Source organism: Cyrtonyx montezumae, unplaced genomic scaffold (assembly GCF_038088225.1).
Source record: "Cyrtonyx montezumae isolate F1298 unplaced genomic scaffold, pur_monq_1.0 scaffold_11, whole genome shotgun sequence".
NCBI lineage: Eukaryota > Metazoa > Chordata > Aves > Galliformes > Odontophoridae > Cyrtonyx > Cyrtonyx montezumae.
The window spans coordinates 14,600,426-14,620,076 of NW_027071837.1; positions in this window are offsets into that span (position 1 = coordinate 14,600,426).

The window sequence follows — 19,651 nt, forward strand, 5'->3', positions numbered from 1 at the left end:
AATCAAGCAGAAGCATACTAGCAGTCGAGGTACTCACTGAAATACAGTCTTGGAAATGTTTTCTGGTGAATGGAGAGATGTGGCTGAGTTGACTGGAGTAGAGTCTAAAGTATGTGCTGCAGACAGGGTTTCTTTGTGTGTTTGAGCATCTTCAGCTTGCAGCCATATCCCAATTTGTCAGCTGTCTTCATGCTGTGTATGTAATACTGGGATAGGCAAGAGCTGATAGAGCGCCATGAGTGCAAGCCTGGATTTGTATGTGGGGTGCAAGAAATGGAGGAGAAGGAGATTATATCCTATATCCTGAGACTTGTCAGTCATGATTTTCATGTCTACCAGTAGAGAACCATGTCTCAAAAACAGTACATAAAAATATATATTTTTAAAAGGCAGTAAATGGTTTGTCAGCTGCACATCTCATGTGTATGCAGAGTTTGCCTGAGATTGTCTTAGGCCCTAAGATACTACTTTACTGTGCCCAGTGCATAGCAAAATAGGGCCTTCATTTTAAGTAAGTCATAGAACAACCAGGATAAAGCTATGTAAATAGACAGCTGCAAAACAATTCAGTTTGTTCATCCTTAGGGTTGCAGTGGTATGGTATGGATGACAAATTTATGGGGGTAGCAATAGACATAAACAGATTTTAAAGCAGGAGTTATCAAAATGCTGTGTCTGACTCCTTGAACATCCATTCAGTACAGGCAAAGGAATAGAGATCAGAATTCTTAGATAACAAAATGGAATAAGCTGAGTAGAGAAATGGAATTATATTCACTCCTCAGTATTCACTGGCACCGTATCAAGCTGAAATACTTATTTATATTTATAAATTTAAGAATATTTCAGATGATATAGTTATCTTCCAGAAGTAAATTTTACAGTGAGAAGTCTCTATTTGCAGCACCAAAAAGCGTGCTTTCTGAAGAGCTGACATAGCACAGGTTGCAGCAGTAGACTTCTCTCAACACTACAATGCTAGGACCTTGAAGTGTCATTATATACAAAACAGAATGGAGTTTCACATTGCCATCTCTGAAATCCGTGCCTTTTTTCCCCCTCAAAACTACTGATGAAGCCTTCACTTAGTAGTAGCTACTCTGCTGTTAATATGTGAGTACCTGCATCAAATACTGCTTTGATACCAGCCAGCTCTGGGCATCTGGAATAGTTGCAATGAGAATGATGTAACTTTTGACTATTGACAAACTGCTGAATTTATTTTCAAGTTGCAGTAAAAACTATTTCTCAGTTATTCTTCTGCAGTGAGGGGACTTCTCTGTATTTGAAATGTCCTCTGGATAAAAATTTCCATCACAGCTGCCTTTACCAATTGACAGAATGTTCCATCTGAGGGTGCAGATGTGCAGAGACGGATGGCTTCTTTCAGCACTAGAAGTAAAGGAGCCTGTATCCCAACCATAAACTGAAAGATGTTCTCATGATCAGAGATGAGAATCAGTGTTCACCAGTTCTTAGGAAGGGCAATGTTTCTTTTCTATACTGCCTTTCTATTCTTGATATTGTCTAGATAGCTAACATCACACCATTGAGAGCATCATTCTGCATGGAGTGAAATAATAGTAGCTTGTGGATATCTTCTGCAAACAGTGCAGATAATGAGAGTAGGAAATCCTATAATAAGCAGCTTGACTTCTGTAGGAAGCAATAAGTAAAAGACACATATTCTCACATGGGTAGTTGCCAGGGTAAACCTCTTCTTGTCTGCTATGACTTTTCTATTTTCCTATCAAATAAGAGGAATGCTTTTCAAAAAAATGGAGTAAATGCTACTCATAATTGTACAGAACTTGACAGAGACCTTCATATTGTAGATCTTCCATGGCAGAAGAATTGCAAGCAGCATGAACAATACATGGGTTATATATAGCACTTGCAGAGGTACTGCAAATCTACAGGATTTTCCATGAGGAATACAAACTGCAAGACAAACCATTGTTCAAAAGTTAAAGGGAAACTGTGATACGTGCAAGAATGTCACTGAAAAGTAACTGATGTTTTGGTGAGCTATACATTTTATTATGCACCACTTATGAATCTAGGAGCATATCGAGGTCATTACAAATGTGATGTTTGCTTATGCAGCAGTACTGCTTTCTGTGCATATTTCAGTAATAGAAATAATTCTCTTGCTGTGTTCCTCCCAGATAGGCCAACAAAAGATGAAGAGCTGAATGAGAATCTTATTCAGATATTGAATCAGAAACATTGTCATTGATACTTGCTTCATTTTTTCCAATTCCAATTTCTTCCAGTCTATGGATAGGTATTGAGAGCTTGATCGTTAAATCACAAAATTAACATTGTCCCTGATAAAACAGGCATCATTTTACTTACAATAAAGGAATATATCTGTGGAAAGATAAAATACCATTGTGTTATTTAAGGAACTGTTTTTCACAGTGGTTTGCTTTCTGGGATGTGCAGATCAAATCAGTCCCACATAAAGCATACTAGTACCGAAGAATTCCTCCGTATGGAAGTCTGGAATTTGGTAAAATTATGAAGATCAATATTTCTAAAGTGAGAATTAGAATTTGAGAGAGAATATATCTATATAAAAAATACAGTTCTTATTTCAGAGTCCTTCCTTGGATCATCAACAACCTTTTAACTTCTAACAATGTATAAGGAAACAATGGTCTGAATTTTTTTCTTTAAGCTGTATGTAATGTAAAGCATAGCAGCTGTCACATTTTTAAAGATTGTAGGTTTAAAAGACTGGTGAAAGTTGGATGCTTGTTGAGAAGTGTGTCTGTAACTACTCCTCTATCACTGACTCTTTTCTTGATGGCTATTTTTACAGGAAAAGTTACCTTGCTACCCCTTTACAGAACCCATCTATTTAAAAAAACTTACTAAAACAGTTTTTTCTGTTACTTTTCTATTTTATTCTTTGTGTTTTCTATTATTCACTGTGAATGGCCCTTTTCCCTGTTCTCTTTTGCAGTATCTTAATTTCAGAAGAGGCGTACCTGCCATTTTTATATAGAATTTCTTGGAATTTTCATTTCTCCATGAGAGTAGTGTACAGGAAAAAGGGACAAAAGAGAATTTTGCTTCAAATTTTCTGTTATCCTGCTCATTAATCTTTTTCCTGATTTTTTTAAACAATCTTTCATAAAAAATACACATACTTCATCAGCTTATTTCAAAGCCACACCTGACATGTTACTGATCTGAAGTAAAAATCAAGGTTCTGTGTTTGCATTTTAAAGTCTTAAAGTGTAGCTTTCATGCAAATACATTAATTCTTTACTTAACTGTAGAGTTTTTTTCCTCCTTCTCCCAAATCCATCAGGTTTCTTGCATGTATAACTTGGAAAATAGGATTCTTTCTATGTGAGACTGGAAAAAAAATAATCTTTTACTTCTACCCAACATGCTAGGTTTTCAAATGGTGTGATTTCCAATAAATTGGGAATATTCTTGTATTTGTAGAATATCTTTTCAATGTGGAAAATACTTTTTTATGCATGTAGCTATGTATGTAGTATACAATATATAGAAGACAGTAACAGATTGAGACACTGACAATTAAAGGCTGAAGGAGTTTTCCATTGTGTCCCAAAGTGCAATTTGGCCTCATATTTGAAAAGTCAGGCACTGAAGATGAGCAAAGTGATTAGGAATTTCTGCTAAGTATCTGGAAATTTTAATGTAGATGATTATGATGCTCAGAAGATAGGAAGAGACATTTACTACAGCCAGTGCTACCTTAATCTGTGCAATGCGTGGTTTCAAATGCTGTCTAGCAAGAAGAGCCCAGATTTAGGATTAGGCTTCTGGAGATTTACCTCTCTATTGGTCCTTAACTATGCATTTGCAAAATAAGCTTGTGGATGTTTACTGATGTTCTGTTATCTAATTTGTACTACCTACATTGGTAAAATTAGAGGATGCTGTGTTCTCTCATTCAATCAAGTTACTTCATGGACTTAACAGAATTAATATTGTTCGAATTCTTATTGTATTTCATGAAGGAAAAACAGTTTACATTAAACTAATGTATTCAGCGATGCTTTACATAGTATTAAATAAAATATAGTTTCCTTTAAATGAATTATCAAGAACAAGGAAAAAAAAGGGCAAAAGGAAGAAAGCAAATAAAATTACACCTGTTGGAACAAGAAAGCTCTTGATAAAAAGAAAATAAATTTTTGATTCAGGACAGATATCTGAACAGAAAGCACACCAGAATAAGATGAATCGGAATACCCTAGGCAAAACGTCCACCTGAAAGCAAGTACTCCTTGAAGAGGGAAACTACAAAATCAGGAAGCAAGATAAAATACTGTAGGAATCAAAGAATGTACTATGCGTGTTAAAAATCAGCTTAACAAAACTAATTTGCAAACAATTGCATTTGTTGTTTATCAAAGTGCTCAGATAGTATGCAGCATTTCATAATGAAAACACTAATGCTTCAGGAAGATACATTTATGGCAGTTAGAGGAATGTAAGGCCATTTCCCATCAGAATTTCTCTTGGCTTTCAAATCATAAAACCTAACTAGGAAACTGACTAGATGCAGAACTTAGATGTTGATTTCCTACTCTAGAAGCAGCACACAGCAAAATAGTGAGAAGCTTCAGAGGTACACAGTAATACATGGAATTGTAACCATAAATCTCATTTCAGTTTTCTTGAACTTCCATTGCAGCCATATGAAAATACGAAGCTAACACGAGTCCTTTAGTATTTTAATGTATATAAGTGTAAGGGATGAACTTGAATAATACCAAGTGGTGTTTTTAGCTGATATATTTTATACATGGTATAATTAGAAAGATTATCAGGATGGAAAAGAGACAATCGATATAAAGAGAAATGTTTGCCCATCTCCAAGGATTGAGGAGGAAAAAATCCACAAAGGAGGGAGCTTTAACAAGAGATCCTTCCCCAGTGATGGTCAGCCCTTAAATGACGTCTAAGAGAGGCAGAGCCACCCCTTCCAGTCAGATGAACTGTCCTCAACTGTGTTCTTACAGCTGACTCAGTGCTCACCTCAAGTGATCAATCAGTGTGGTTCAGGCTGTGATTCTACAGTTCCCATACAATAAGCTAAAAATATTTATTGTTTTCCCTACAATGCCATTGTTAATATTACTTTACAGATGACCCTCTGTTGCTAATTCTAAACTAATGTTCACAAATTACCTAGTATATCTTTTTGTGAATGTCACTTATTGTATGTTTATGCTGTGTGCGCTTTCAACTCCCTGTGTGAATTGCTGTGAACTGTTAATCCTCTTTCTTTAGGGACCAGTCCCACAAAGCAATGCATATTATACAGAAAAGGTTATACACTCTCACTTTGTACCTTGATAACAACAGAGGAAATGCTCAACACTTCGTAAGCTCATGTCTTGAATAATCAAACTTTTTGATATCAGTAGCTTTATTCAATATTTAGAATTGCAGTTTAGAAATGTACTCATTTTTCATGTGGAGAAAGGAATCTGATGAAAGTCTACAGGGCAGTGATGTGCCTCAGAAATCGCTCTACTGAAATGAATTACTTTTTTGACTGAGTAACTTCAGAAAGCATTCACATCAATATGGTTTATAACGTGTGGAAAGGAAAATTGACAGAACTCTTTGGAAAATAAAGGCAGTACTTCTTCACTACATCATAAACACTGAAGTACACACTCTTTTATTAAAAGATGAGTAAAAGGGATGGTGCTTTCCCTGTCACCCAGCCTTTCCATAGGGATTGATCTTAATGGAAACCACAGGCATGCAAAGGCATTGAATGTTAACGGAGAGGTCATGGTTGAGTTTGGACTGTACTGTAACAGAAAGGGAGGAGCAGATTAGGACAAGTTCTTCTACGTAATGCTTTTGGTAGGTGTCCTTTCTAGGAGATTGCTTCACTCAGCCCATTTAACAACCAGATCTTTGCTTTTGTTTTTGAAAACTCATTGACATTTGCCCTTCTTATTTCTGGAAGCAGCCACACAAATTCAATAGACTAGGGCCAAGTATGGAAAACAGCAATGTCATAAAGCTTAATTTCAATAACAAGCTTCAGCAGCTCAGAAAATGCATACTCTTCATTCCTTCTTACAATGGGAAGAAGTATCATTTAGCCTCTAACAAGAAAAGAGGTAATGAGTTAAAGATTTAGTGCTCGTATTTATGGGAGGCCTGCATGAGATACCAATGGGAGCAAAGTTTGTGGATTTTTTTGACTGCTTTTTAAAAGGATTTTTCTGGTCACATTGAAAAGTAAAAAAAATTAAATGTCTTGCAAACAGCTTGGTGTCAATTGATTTTTGTTTACTTTCTTGTAAAAAGCACAGTGTATTGGTTTGAAAGAATTTGCTTCATGCATTTCCACAAGAGCTAAATACAGAATGTTTTTTTCTGAGTTTCAAAAATGATTATTACCTTTTCCTCTGCTCCTCTTTACGCAATATCGAAAGAGGCATTTCTCACTTATACTATGTACTTTCTGCTGATAGAGATGAATGCTTTTCATAAAGGTCAGTGTTATTCTAGGAGATGAAAGACTAAGGTCCAGAATATGGTCTAGTTAGCAAAGTGGGAGTAGAAACTAATTGGCAGAGACCTAGTTTAGTGCTCACTCCCCAAGTCAGTGTTTCCCAGAGATACACTGGCTGTACTTATTTCTGCATTATTCCCACCTGACCAAGTGGGCAGGAAGGCAGCAGTTGCCACATGGCAGGTCAGACTGATTTTTTTAATTTCCCCTTGGCAAGACTGATTCCAGCAGAACTCAGAACAAAAACCCCCTTGACCCTTGCAGCTTGCATCCCAAGCAATCCCGGTGCTGCTGCTTTTACCACCACCATTCTCGGTGGTGAAAGAATAGGATTCAGGAAGAATGTCAGCTGGGAATCAGCAGGGAATCCTGTTCCAAAAACACTGGAAGTCATTGCATTTAGTTTCAGTTACTGAGATGCTTGACAGGTTGTCCACTTTGCTACTTTTGAGAGAAAATGTCTCTTAATTCTTTGTTTTCCTCGGTCATGGAGAGAAGCTCTTTGTGCATTTGATAGGTTACCTAACAAAAGGTTAACTGCATCTGATAAGGCCTTCAAAAAATGATTCCTCTTTTGCAGTAACTTAAACGAAATTACCAAATAATTGTGAATTGTGACAGTTAGAGTAATACAAGAGGGAGAAACAAAAAAGGCACTTAAAACCAGGAGGTATAACCTTCGGTTGTAAAAATTTGGTCAGATACATACTGCTTAGCTAAGCACAATTTCAAAGAATATTACTGTGCTTTTGCATTCATCTTTCAACTGGGTCTTTGTCTTGCTCTTATTTCTCTACACGAGTCATAGTATTTCTATATTTTTCTACTTAGATTGACATACTTGATTTATGCTCACACCAGAAAATGTTCCATTTTCACCAAGAACTATTAGTCTCATTTAACCAATAGATAGGTTTAAGGACCTGTCATCCAAAATTCTATATTTCAAAGCTATTAGAACTTTTTTATTCTACATATATTTCAGAGGTAGACCACAAGACGAACAGCAATCATTCTACATTACTTTAAAACTACCTATTATAGATAAGTATATATGTAGGTTATCACGAAAGTAATGCCTGTTGTTTATTTCCATAGAAACTACAACAGACACAAAGAGCCCAGTAACACTGTTTGATAGAGCAAACTCTCAGCTACAAGACAGTTGTTCAACAGTCACCACCATCAGCTGTGGACTTTTGCCAGCAATGTACAAGAGTCTACATGCTGCATTCATAAAAGTCTGCACCTGTGGACCCGCTGTCGCTGTCACCACTATTGAAGCACACGTCCCGTCCTTCACTGTGCTCACATCCACTGTTTGGTCTCCAACAAAGTTTAGCATGTATCAGTGAATGTCAGTGGGTGCCATTTTGTCCTGCATGGTGGAATTCGACCCCTTTGCTCCATACGCACTGCCATGTCAGATGCCATTCTGTCAGACATCTGCTGCCATCTGTCACATGGCAACAAAATGTAATGGACTGCTGTCAGGCAGGATCAGCCTCTATTGACATACCACCATCCGTCTCTGACTTTGTGGGCCAACATAATTAAATATGGGATGTAGCTTTCAGAGAAGCCCTTGTATATGTGGCTATCATTCTATGTACAGGTAAACTGAACATAATTCACTCATTTGTCAACAGGATTCTCCTCCAGACTTTATTTTTTATATCAAAAGTTATACTTGAATTCTATTCTTCCCATCCAATAAGCAAACAATCTAATGAAGCCTTATGTAAAAGGAACATGAGAAACTCTAGAGCCTTATTTCTAATTCTTATGAGACTGTTGTTTCTTATCTATTGCTGTACAGTGACACTTAAAATAAATTTTTCTGCAGTTAGAATGAATAACATAAATGTTAAAACTTACCTCAGCTACAGCAAAATTGTAAGTTTAACAGTGTCCCATATCTCCACACATTATTTAGTCAGGTTTACATACTTACATTTTCCCAAAGGCCATTGCAGATTTACATTATACTCTGCTCCCTTGAAGTACTTGCTTGTTTGCAAAGTACTGATAAAAATTATATATATGAAATAAATAAGATGAATGTCAGAAACCTTTAAATAATGAATTAAATACTAGTATACTCATAAATATTACAGAAAAGACCAGTAGGTTCCAGAAGAGTATTTCCCTTATAACTTCTTACTTAAACCGCAAGGGCTTGATGCTGTTTAGAAGACTAAATTATGTATCTGTGGATTTATAATTAGTTCAGCTATTAACCTTTTCTTCAGTTTCCCTCTTTGGTGATATACTGTACTATAAATTTCATAAGAGATTACCTTGCAGAAAATATGGTTTTATATAAATGCCCCATGCATATTTTATATTCATTTTTAATTTATTTATTCTGGGTCTGATTCTCTACAGTCTTGTACTATTGCAGTCTTATCTTGCAAGATGAAAACGAACTAGATCAGAGCAGAACCTTCTGAACACTTAAAGAAGCACACGTCATATACTGTGAAATTAGATGTGCATTTAGTGGGTTCAATACGGTTGAGGCAAAGCTTTAAGTACTGTGTCTGTGTCATGTGTCTGTATAACAAAACTAGTAGGTCTCATTCATCCTGAGCTAATTGTTCCCTAAGCAGATGTGTCAGTTTGGCATGCCCTCACTCTGCTTTCTGTTCCTCAGTTTCAATGGTATAAAAAGAGGAGATGTTCATCTTTACAGGAGAGAAGTTACATGGCCATTTTAGACAAACCTTGGTGATTCTAATTCTCTGTGCTTACACTTATGCATGGATTTCTGCCTGTGACCAAGATTTCTTCATACAGACCTCTAAATGGATTATTTTTAAAGAAGTTGTATCAGAGCTTTCTGCACAGAGCTGATGACAACCAGTAAATGGGTGCACATTAATGCTGCATTAGCATTGTAAAACTGCAGCACTTCACAAAAGCCTGCCAGGACATAACCCAATCTGGGCTGTTAAAATAGCTGCATATTTGTAATTTGCCATCCATTCAAAGGCCAAAGACAGAGATTACGTTGTCTAGCATTTTACAGAAATTTTTCCTGAACAAGCCACACCGTTTTGTTGTACTCAGTGTAAAACACGTTTGCAAACATGGGTTTAAACTTAGCATGTGTTTTAAAGTTACTGTAATTCGTTGCTCTGTTATTTTATATTTTTAACTTTTAGAACAGTGGATTTATGTCCATAGGGATTTCAAAAGTCAAAACTGGCAGTATATATTTAACTATCATAACCACCCAGCAATTACGTTTAGCTTCTGAATTCTCATCTAACTAGCCTTGCTATCTAGGAACATCTGTGCATGTTGGGATTTCTGTAGAAGTTAGCATTAATGAAATAAAGTTTTAAATTTCCCTAGGCTCAACCTAGACATTAAGAATATAAATGTAAATTGGCAGAGGAGAACTAGCTGCCTTGAATACTAGCACTTCCATCACTATGCTTTTAGTTAAAAAAGTAGTGAAGACTGGAGAAGCTGGTCTTCTACAGCTTGTAACTCAAACTGCATACATATCACAATCAGTCACCATCTATCTGTTACAACCCTTTCAGAATCAAGCAGTTTCCAACATCTGATTATATTTTCTTTATGATAAATAACAGCTCTCTGGTTCTGTTCTATCTTGAAGTCTGCCTCTCATAAATAAATAAATAAGTAAATATTTTCTGCTTGGAAGTCTCTGAATGACCTGAGTGACAGAACAAATGTGGCCACAATATTCTTTTTATTATTTTGGTTTTTACTGTTGCTACAAATCTTGCAAATTCATTGCTTCTTTCTGACATTCATACAGCCTCTGCAATATTCATTTCATTGCAGTATGTTTTATTTGAAGTGTGCATGACCACATTCTTTGCTTTCGTTGACTCTCTACTCCATCAGCTCTGGCAGTGTGTTCTGATGGTAGCAGGTGAGCATAAGTGGAGCAGTGAGGATACCACCCTGGTACATATGCTATTATCAGCTTCAAACTATTGACACGAGTAATACTAAGCTATCAATTCATGTTATAACAATTTAGATTTGTATTCCTAGGAAGCAGCTCCTTTTAATGCTTTTAAACATTATTATCAGTATGTCCAGTTGCATATTTTAATTGTTTACCTACTTAGAATTTTTGATCTTTTTAAATATATACTGATAGTGAACAGCCCTTATTGGATGACAGTAATGCACTGATGTGGTGGCAGTGATATAAACTGGGCCGCTGCCACCTGTTTCATCAAGTATCACCAGCTGCATCAAGTTAAGTGCTGAAGTTCAGGTTTCTGGATGAAAAAAAAATAAAATGCCATTTTTTTGTGGATATTCAGAGCTATTACCTCTCTGGAAGAATGCTGACAGGTTTTGGTTTATTTTAAAGTTGCCTGGAATAGTTTGTTGCAAATATAGTGATTGTGGAAGGTTTTACATGCAGGTATTTTTGCCTTGTTTTCCTTTGGTGCAATGAAAATGTTGACTGATCATAGAATCACAGAGTAACCTAGGTTGGAAGAAATCTCTGGAGAATTTTGGTCCAATACTACCTGGAGCCTGGCCCTATCACGTTGGGATATTTCCTTATACAGAGAACCCATAATCTCTAGCCAGTTTGTTCCAATATTTGATGATCCCACTTAAGAAAAAAAAATCTCCTAGTATGAAACTGTTCCAACACATGTCTTTTGCTTCTTGTCCTGTCCCGTGTTCTTGGAGTCACTCCAATAAGTCTATGTCTTTCCTGTGCCATGAAGCTCAAAACAATATACCAGATCTGGTTTTAGAAGTACTGCACACAGGTGAAGGACGGTTTCACTCTACCTCCTGGATACAACCCAATCTGCTATTATCTTTCTTTGCAGCAGGGACACTTTTGCTGACCCGTGCTCAATTTTGGCAGGACCCCCAGGTGCATTGTGCTTCCTCTGCCTCGGCTGTGGTACTATGCAAGTACAGTGCTGCACTATTACACCCACGTGCAGGCTTTGCATTTTCCTTTTCTGAATTCTCCAAGATTCCTGCAAGCCCTGGTCCCTGTATGGGCCACTTGCCATAACTTGATACTACTATCTACGAACTTGTTGAGTGAGCTGTTGATCATCGTGTGAGTTGCCCGTAGATCTTAACTGTTCTTCTGCCATGAGTGCACAATAAGGTGTAGAATCTAACAGGCAACTGCATGGATAAATGGATGAATGCTTGGATAAATGGATGAATGCTGTGTCCTTCTTTATCTCCAAAATGAGCTGCATAAATTGTAAATATTTTAAAAGATGAAAACTGGAACTTCTCAATGATTTTCAAATAAATCAGTAGATGCAGATGTCCCTAAGCACCTGCTTGATAACTAAGTATTATATATTAAAAAATATGCTGTGAATTGGGGTATCTGTGTGACTAACTTGTTTCCCAGTATATTACTGACCTAAGGATTTGTGGGTTGTAGGGGATCTGTTAGTCACAGCTGGAACTGGTGATTGAGCACCTGGTGAGGATGGGGCTGCCCAGGGAACACAGGCAAATTGTTTGCACCTCTACATCCCAAGAGACCAGAAGGGGTGGACCTGGGGGTGCAACCACCCTGGGCTCATAGAAGGGCTGGACAGTGAGGGGGTAGAATCTTTTGGAGCTAGACTGCTTCCTGAAGAGGAGTTCTGTAAAGCCTGAGATTCCTTTCACCAGTTAGGTGAGTTCAGCTTTTCTTTCTCTATACAACTGTTGGATGACCTGTGAATACTTTGCTTGGTGTTGCTGGAAACCTGTCAGAAGCAATTTTGCTTCTTCGCAAGCAGACTGTGGGTGTAATGTGATTGGTGTTGATAGATTAAAAAGTTGAAAGAATATTGGAATTCCTTTGTATAATTTGAACTTCTGAGTTTGCTTCAGTGCTTGTAGTGCTATCTAAGGGATAAAGGCTTTTCCCAATTTACTACAGTGACTTTAGAAACTTTCCATAAGTATTCCAGGTATTTGGTCCATTTTACAGGCTGTGTTGTAAGGCTTTTTAATGTTATGGATGAAGTGTTTTTTGTACTACATTTTTTTTCTTTTTTATGTCTATTATAAATGCTTTGATAGCTGTGACTTCAGTTCTGAAGAGTTCTGTGTTCTCATATCAAGTAAATATTTGGTCTAGCTTTTGAAGTGGCTGCTGAATAGTAGCAGATCAGGATTGTGGCACTTGATTATGTTTGCCATAGGGGCGATTATGATACTAACTTAGGCCATAAACTTTATTACTATTTCTTACTGAACTGAGGGTGAACAATAAAATCCAAGCCAACAGAATTTTCGGTGAGATGGCTCTTAAAAACAATTAGTCATTGGGTTTGAAAGTGCTTGACATAGTTTAAAAGACATTTTTTGCAAGCTTACCTCCTGGGAGGCACTTGGGAGTCTAAGTAAAATTTGAATGTTTATGTTTTAAAGCACTTTAAATGGAAGAAATCTGTGTGTAATTATCTCTAATTAGTCATCTCTTGCTCTGAGATTCGTACTAAGCATTTAGTTTTCTTCTCCATGTTAGCCATATCCCAGGTTTTGGTAACGACCTGGGCTGTCTAACAAGGTCATCTGTGCATGTGTTTTCAAACTCACCTGGTTCCATTTCACCTGTTGCTTTAGGACATTTCTTAATGAGGCTGGAGTTATTTTCATGTCTAATTAAACTGATGAAGTTGAGATATGGAGGTCTTGGTGGGTTTTTTTGTTGTTGTTGGTGGTGTTTTTTTTATTTTATTTTATTTTATTTGTGTGTGTGTGTATTTTCCCAAGGGAAAAGAAAATACATAAGCAAAAAAATACAAAGAAAAGCAGCAGTAACACTGGGGAGTACTCTGTATTAAAAGGGAACAGGAGCCGGAAGCAGCAGGTTGGATCCTATGTAAAGTATGCTCGCTTTCAAATGTCTTAAAAAAAATACTGCAGAATGCCATCAGAATTTCTCTAACATAATAATTATTTAGTTATCAGATAGACTTCAGGAGAAATATGAAAGAAGGTACACTTTCTTTGTACTCTATTTTAGATAAATATCCTCTTATAACTTCCTTCCTATGAAACAAGTTACAATGTAGGTGAACGGTGACTTTGAAATAATGTATCTGAAGTAGCCTAAGAAATACAACCTTGATTTTTTTTGTTTCTTCTTCAGTGCCATCTTTCAATGCGATGTTATTTCATTTAGTAAAGGAATGATGCTTGCTATTTAGAAGTTCAGACTCTTGAAAACTGTTGTACCACTCTAAAGTACTGTTTGACAGACGCAAACCTTCCTTACCATGTACTCATTTTCAAGACACATTTCCATTAAGTATCTTTCCCTCAATGATTTTTTAATAGAATCGTAGTCTCTTTGGAGTTGTAAGGGACCTTCAAAAGCCATGTAGTGTAACTTCCCTGCAATGAACAGGGACATCTACAGCACTGTAAGGTGCTCAAGAGCCTGAGCCTGTCTGACCCTGAATGTGTGCAAGAACAGAGCGTTCACCACCTTTCTGGTCAACCTGTGCCGGTGCCTCACCACCCTTAATGTAAAATAAATTTCTTCCTTATATCCAATCTAAATCTCCCCCATTTTTGTTTGAAACCACTTCCTCTTGTCCTTTAGCAACAGATCCTGCTAACAGGTCTGACGCCTTCCTTCTTATAGCCCCATCCTTTCTCCATGCTGTACAGCCCTAGCTTTCTCAGCCTGTCCTTGTAGAGGAGTATCCCATCTCTCGGATCACTTTTGTGGCCCTCCTCTGGACATGCTCCTGCAGGTCCCATCTCTCCTGTACTACGAACTCCACATCTGAACACAGCCCTCCAGGTGAGTTCTCACCAGAGCAGAGCAGTAGGACCAACTCCTTGACCTGCTGGTCATGCTGCTTTGGCCGCAACCAGGATTTGGTTGGTTTATAGGCTGCGAGCCTAGGATCATTTTTAGTAAAATGTTGTATGTTGGTTTGGTTTTAATTATCTAGCTCGTGTATTTCTGCAGTACCACAGGGTTTTCTGCTAAGAGCAGGAAGGTATTTAAAATGATCTTTTCCATCTCTTTCTGATGACCTGGGAGCATACTTATCTGCACCTTTCATTGTTTCATGTTTGCTTTAATTCATTCTTCAGAACTGAAAAAAACAAACAAACAAAAAAACCCCAACAACGTTCCTAAGGATTTTTTCTGTCTTTTTTTTTTGACCTATAATTAATTAATGTCTGTGAAGGGAAGCTAGGCATACAACCAGCCTCTGTAGAATTCAGGCCAAACCACTGGAGAAGGTATTTGTCTATGTCAAATGGAAATCAATTTTGTTGTTGTTGTTTACCAAAACAAAAACAAGTGCTCAAACTATTTTTAAATGAAATATGTAAATGGACATTATTTCTTACAATTTCTTTAATGAAAATGTCTAGTAGGCCAGCTAGTTGCACCCACCTACCATCACTCAGGTAAGGCTTAGTGGAAAAGAGGGGAATCAGCACTGGTGACAGGAGCAGTAGCACCACCTTGTGTTCATGTGATAGGAAAATAACAACACGCCTCTCCAGCCATTAGTATTGCAACACTTTTGTTCTCTCTGCTGCATATTAAGGAAGGAGCCATATTTGTGGAAAAGCTGTATATCTTTAGATGTCAGCAGTGTTTTGGTCGGTGTGCTAGGCAGTGGTCGTAGCACACAAAGAGCTGAACTATTGCCTGGTGTTTGGTATGCATTTTCAAACAAGATCATTTAGCGGGGGATTTTATAAAGAGATCTGTGTTTGTATACAGGAGTTCTGAGTGTGACACTGTTAACAACCAAGAAGGTGTTTTCTTAGAGAACTTAAAGCCAGAAAAGGAGATGGGCATCGTGCAATGACAGAAAGCAGTGGAGAGGTAGTCAACATAGTATGTATGTGCTGCTCTTTCAAACACTGCAAGTATGGCGCAAAGCAGCTTTGCCTTCTTCAGTCTTTTGTGTGGTAGAAAATGTTTTGTAAACAAATCTATTTCTGGTACACTTGTCACCAAGGTGACTTCCAAAATACATTTCTTTTTCAAAGCATCAGTTCCTCTTTTGTTAGCCATTTTCTTAGGGTATGGTTTCGGAACAATGATATACCATCAAAAATCACAGTTGTCTGTCTCAGTTCTACTACTACATGATGGGCTGTTTCTGGTAGAAAGTCTAGGGCCAATATTTTTCTTGCCTGGAGCTGGTAATAATACTGGAGTGTGACCTGTATGTGGTTTTCTCTTATGTATATTTAGACTAGCTAAAGAAATTTCTTTTTTCTCAGTGGAAGGGAAAGAGCAGAATAACTTTCCCTACTTTTTGGAGTCTGATTTTGGTCCAGAACATAAGAACTTTCAAATGGTGTTTCCTATATCACCTTCTCCTTGTTAGTCTTACACAAATTTGACTACTCCAAGATGAAGGGCAAGGTTGTGTGTGTGTGTCTGTCTCTTTAGTGCAATTTATCAATTCTTGTTCAGTAGGAGTATAGCTATAAAAATATATAATCATATGATGTATTCATAAGTAAAAACAGTGATCCTGATTCTCCTTTACATTTCCATTTCTGTAGTGGTGTGTGCCTTATCAAAGTCAGTGAGCATCAGGTGCAACAAGGATTTTGTTTTGATCATGTTTTTCATCCACATCTCATAAGACTTGCATCTGGTGGATGTAAGGTATTGTTTCAAACAATAGCAATGTTCTAAAACAGTGGTGTGCTACTGTAAAAGGTGAATCAATCTCATTAGTTTTAGTAAGTCTTAATAACTAGATTTTTAAAATGACTTAAGCTTTTGGTTTATGCTTGGAATTCCATGTTGATGCGCACAGGGAGGGATGTTTGAAACAATGTCCTTTCAGAGTCTGTCTCAAATTAGTATTTAGACTTATTTTTGCTTGCTACATAAAACAAGACAGGGTGGAGTTTATACTACTCAGACTTTTCTGTAACATCATGGCAAATAGTTAAGTCTCGATGCCCTTCATATTTGGTTAGCTTCCAATCAGTATTAAAGGACTTAGATGAGAAGATGAAATATTTACACTAAATAGTTTTCTCTTCTTTGCAAAGACCAACACAAATCAATCCTTGTATTTCAAACAAACTCTGTTATATAGCACAGTAAGCACAGGGATCTGGCTGATTTCACGCGTGGTTTTTGAAACCCGCTAGCTGTTATAAGGAGCGATTGCTGCAAGTGGCACACCAAGTAACCATTTCAATTACACAGGGAAGCTTCTTACCCCTTCTGAAGAGTTGTCCAGTATGTAGTCATATAACCAGAAAAATTCCCCAGAAGTTCACAAGTAAGTTTCTAAGGATTTCATCTTCCTGAAAGAAGAAGAGGCAAAAAGAGAGCATTACAAAACTATCCTCAGAAGCACATTGTGAGAGAATTCCTCTACGTGTGATGAAATCCTACTCCAAACAGGTTGAAAAGATCCTACTCAGCAGAGGGACCAGCAGCTGTGTCTCAGGTCCTACCAGAAATTGTTGCAATGTAGTCAATCTCTGTTCCCACAGGAGGCACAGTGATGCTTTAAAACCAGTGCTTCAGCATAACTCTGTTACCAGTGAAGGAAAAGACAATGAATCACCCAAGCAGCTCTTCTGAACTGGAACCAGCCAGAAGATGTCAAGTCAGTCCTATGTGTTAGTAAAGCACTGAATATTATTACAGCTGCACGCTGGAGACACTATACTATGCCACTCTTTCACTGCAGAAAGCTGCAACACCATATAAACTTGCAATCATTTTCACTCAGGGAAATTCCACTTGCCATCAGTATGTCTAGCCTTTTTATCTGTCACTTTCTTCTAGACCAGTTCAGCATGCTTGGTTGACAAATCTGAGGGTTGGATTTTTTCTTCTTTTTTTTTTTTCTTGAGGCACTTCTCATTTGTACTTCTAGGTGCGATATGCTTAAGGGCTCTTTTCTTGTGGTTATAACTATATTTGTTCTGATTCTTGGGAAAATCTATATCAGTGTCTGTTCCTTCTGTGGGGATAATTCCTCCAGAAGAAATGCTCTCATCATTCAGCTGGTCTCACCTCTCTTTGGAATCTGCTCTTAGTTCTGTTGGAGTATGCATGTGATGATCCTTCAGGAGCATCCCATGGGTATCTGAAATTACCATGTATGCTGGATATTCAACTTGGTATCTGGCAACAATTTTCCCAATTGAGACTATCAGCTTTGGCTCATTTATCTCGGCAGTGGTTAAGTAGGTAGGACTAAATATCCAAGTCTGCTGCTTACCTATCTGTCTTCCCTTGATGAAGCCACAATCCTTTTATGACCATCATACATTAACAAATGCAGCAGGCAATTTCAAAGCATAGCGGCAGAAGCGCTAATACTAATCTGTGATATTTATGTCTATTAATAGAAGAACAGCATTTAGCTGAATGTGATAGTATCTAAAAAAATCAATTCCTAGACTGCCCAGCTGTCTTGCTTTGTTTCTGTGACTAACGTGTCTGTTTCATGCCACACCTCTTGTTTTTGAACTATTTCTGTGTTCAACTTATACTGTGCAATTTTTGTGTTAATGAAAAGCAAATGTTAAAGTCTACCCAAAGAGAAAAGAAGCCAAAAGAACAGTGTCTCCCAGAAAGGAAAATGTACTCCTCCCTCTAACTCAGAATAGTTCACGACTCTCCTATGTTGCTGGAGAATTATTCCACCTACTAAGTCACAGACACTTGAGACCAGCTTTTGACAGATGACTGTTCTGAGTTGAAATGCTTGGTTTTTTTTCTTTTTTTGGGGGTGGAGTTCATTTTAGATTCACTTCATAGCAATGTCTGTTTAGTTTGGTTTGATACTTCTGGCCTTTCTAAGGAAATAATCTGTAGCCAGTTGTTCAAAACTCCCTATCTGCTGCACACAACGCTTTTAATAAAAGGAAGATGGAATGGACTTCCTAAAGGACTTTATATTTGCTTCAGGATCTTCAAAGCTGCCTTTCTTTAGGAAGTGGCAGATCTAGATTCCCAGAATTGTCTTTGAAGGAGACTTCAGTCTGAAGGACTAGATCAGCTCCATCTTGAATAGTTTATGTTTGGAGCTTTGGAAGCTTGTAGAATAAAAGGGGAAATAAATGTTCTAGAAAGAAAGGTGCAAAGTTAGTGCTTAACCTTGTTATTCATGTAAAGAGCATTGTTGATGCTAGACTTGAAGACTGTTTACTACTTCTCTTGTTCCACATACTTCTTTTCATCTTTCCCCTTCTTTGTTTTTCAAAGAGGCCGTCTTTGGAACTACTATAACCTCACGAGGTATTTCAGGATCCAGTTACAGACTGCAAATTGGGGACATGAGTCTCCATCACTTCATATTTATGAGGATGCTAATGTAAATGCTCCAAAAAGGGGGCTGTGTTTTAAACCAGTTTCTTCATCACCTTTGTGTGAGGTTCAGTGCCCCCTAGAACCTAAACTCGTGGCAGAAAGTCATTCTGAATAGGAAGAATCGAGGTGTAGGTGTTTTAGGGCTAAGAAAACTGCCTCGTTACGTTTGTTTGTGGGCACCTGGATTTCATCCTGGTTAGGACCAACTCGAGCTGGGCTGTGTCTAAGAGCAGAAATATGGCAAAGAAGTGCATAGTAGCTATGTGTTAGAGCCTCAGCTGGCCTTGCTTAAATTACTCCTCAGGTGTGCAGTGCAACATATAATATTGGGAGAATTACTGTGGTGGTGGTGTGTTTTTTTTTCCTATTTATAGCTGAAAAAAAAAAGCACTTTTGCACTTTTTCCTTTAGGAAGTTTTGCATTTTGCTTGTGTGTGTACATGTGGCTGTAAGTGCTGGATGTTGTTTACATGGGTATTGGGGGGGAAATAAGCTTCCTTCCTCCATGAAATGTAACCCGGCAACAGAGCAGAAAGAGGAGCTGGACTGCGTGCGAGCAAGGTGCGGGGAAGCATCCGAGCAGCGCCGTGCTTCCCCGCGAGCGCCGCTCAGCAGCGCAGGGTGTGCGGACAGGCACGGGGACGAAGGCGAGCTCCTCAAGAAGCTGCAGGTTTAACCATTTAAGAAAACATAATAATAATAAAAAAATGCGGTTGTAACCACCTCTGCGCGCTCGTCCTCCCGGAGCCGCGCGGTGCCACAGCGGAGCCGTCCCCATGAAGTTCCCGGTGCCGCTG